A 2,710-nucleotide genomic window follows, 5' to 3' on the forward strand; every position below is an offset into this window, starting at 1 on the left:
ATGTTGAACTAAAACCAACAGACAAATTCATCAAGAGAACATAACAATCCTAAATGTGTATATATCTAGTAGCAGATACAATAAATCATATCTGCAGGGAGAAATAGGCAAACTCACAATTCTAAGTGGTGGGATCTACATGCTTCTCTCAATAACTAATGGAACAATAGGTAGGAAATCAAATTGCATAAAGAAAATTTAAACACTGTCAATCCATCTAATGATACCAAAATGCATATTCCTTTCAAGTGCACAAGCACACTGGAACATTCTCCAAGATAAACAACATTTTGTGTCATGAAGTAAGTCTCAAATAAATTAAAACCAACAGATCTAAGTCATACAAAGCGTATGTGACCATAATGGAATTGAATCCACAATCACTAACAGAGAGATCTCTGAGAAATGTCCAGATTTTTAAAACTAAGTCACACACTATTAAATAAGTTGTGAGTCAAAGAAGAAATAAAAAGAAATAATTGGAAAATATTTTGAACCAGATGAAAATAAACTTTGGGGACTTCTGTTAAAACACACAGAGATAAATTTATAGCACTGTTTTGAAAAGAAGAAAGTTCTCAAATTAATAATATCAGCTTTACCTTAAGGAACTAGAAAGAGGAAATCAAATCCAAAGTAAGAGGAGCTAGTAGGCTACAAACACAAAGAAAAGATAACGGAATGGAACAGCTGGTTACCTGGTATGGTTGGTTTAAGCTATGTTGAGATGTTGCTTTGCACCCTTAGAAATGTGCAAGAATTACATATTTGAAAATTAAAAAAAATTAATCCAAAGTAAGAAAAAAAAAAAGAAAGTGATCATTTTAGATAATCTGTCCCCTGGAAGACACATCTTTGGTAAAACTCTTCAATGTGGGCAGGATGGAATACAAGTAAGATTCTACTCCCAGAATTATTCTACTCAATATAACAACAGGAATTTTACGTAAGTGCTGGGGAGACCATCCTTAATGGACCTGACCTAATCAGGCAGGGTTTTAAAAGCAGGTGAAGCATCAGCGAGATGTTCTTGCTGGCCTGAAAGAAGAAGCAAACAGTCACATGTGAGCTGTTTATGGAGACTGAGGACTTCTAGGAGCTGAGCAACCCAAGATCTACAAACAGCAGCAAATGGGGAGCACAGCTGCAAAGAACTGAATTCTGTAAACAACCTCAGTGAACTTGAAGCTGTGACTTGGACAAGACTGCAGGACAGCTAACATTTGGGTTCAGTGTAGTGAGACCTGAAAAAAATTCAGTTAAGCAAGGCCCAGCCTCTTGACTCATACAAATTGCCAGATAAGAATTGTGTGTTGGGGCCCGGCGCTGTTGTGTAACGGGTAAAGTTGCTGCCTGCAGTGCTGGCATATCATAAGGGTGCCAGTTCACGTCTCAGCTGCTCCACTTCCAATCCAGCTTTCTGTTATGGCCTGGGAAAGCAGTACAAGATGGCCCAAGTCCTTGGGCCTCTGCACCTATGTGGGGACCTGGAAGAAGCTCCAAGCTCCTGGCTTCAGATCGGTGCAGCTCCGGCCGTTGCAGCTACTTGGGGAACGAGCCAGCGGATGGAAGACCTCTCCCCCCCCACCCCGCCTCTCCTTCTCTCTCTGTATAACTCTGACTTTCAAATAAATAAGTAAATTTTAAAAAAAATGTGTGTTGCTGTCAGCTAGTGTGTTTGAAGTCATTTGTTATATAGCAATAAAAAAACAAGAGCGATAAAGAGCAAAGTAGGAATAAAATAGAAAGCAGAAAAATCAAAAATAAAAGGAAAGGATGAAAATATATATCTTAAAGGGTTAATAAGCAGAATCTACAAAGAGATCAAGAAACTCCACAAAAACAAAACAAACAACCCACTTAAGAGATGGGCCAAGGACCTCAATAGACATTTTTCAAAAGAGGAAATCCAAATGGCCAACAGGCACATGAAAAAATGTTCAAGATCGCTAGCAATCAGGGAAATGCAAATCAAAACCACAATGAGGTTTCACCTCACCCCGGTTAGAATGGCTCACATACAGAAATCTACCAACAACAGATGCTGGCGAGGATGTGGGGAAAAAGGGACACTAACCCACTGTTGGTGGGAATGCAAACTGGTCAAGCCACTATGGAAGTCAGTCTGGAGATTCCTCAGAAACCTGAAGATAACCCTACCATTCAACCCAGCCATCCCACTCCTTGGAATTTACCCAAAGGAATTTAAATTGGCAAACAAAAAAGCGGTCTGCAGGTCTGCACCCTAATGTTTATTGCACCTCAATTCATAATAGCTAAGACCTGGAACCAACCTAAATGCCCATCAACGGTAGACTGGAGAAAGAAATTATGGGATATGTACTCTTTAGAATACTATACCGCAGAAAAAAAAAAAAAAAAAAAAAAACAATGAAATCCAGTCATTTGCAACAAAATGGAGGAATCTGGACCACATCATGCTGAGTGAAATAAGCCAGTCCCAAAGGGACAAATATCATATGTTCTCCCTGATCGGTGACAACTGACTGAACACCAAAAAGGAAACCTGTTGAAGTAAAATGGACACTACAAGAAACGGTGACTTGATCAGCATAGCCCTGACTGTTAATGAGCAACTTAATACGTTATCCCTCTTAGTATTTTTTTTGTCTGTTCTACTTAATACTACTGGTTTAATTCTGTAATTAATACACAGTTATTCTTAAGTGTTGAAATTTAACTGAAATGT

Source organism: Oryctolagus cuniculus, chromosome 10, assembly GCF_051225735.1.
Source record: "Oryctolagus cuniculus isolate XC-2025 breed Fujian yellow rabbit chromosome 10, ASM5122573v1, whole genome shotgun sequence".
Taxonomy (NCBI): domain Eukaryota; kingdom Metazoa; phylum Chordata; class Mammalia; order Lagomorpha; family Leporidae; genus Oryctolagus; species Oryctolagus cuniculus.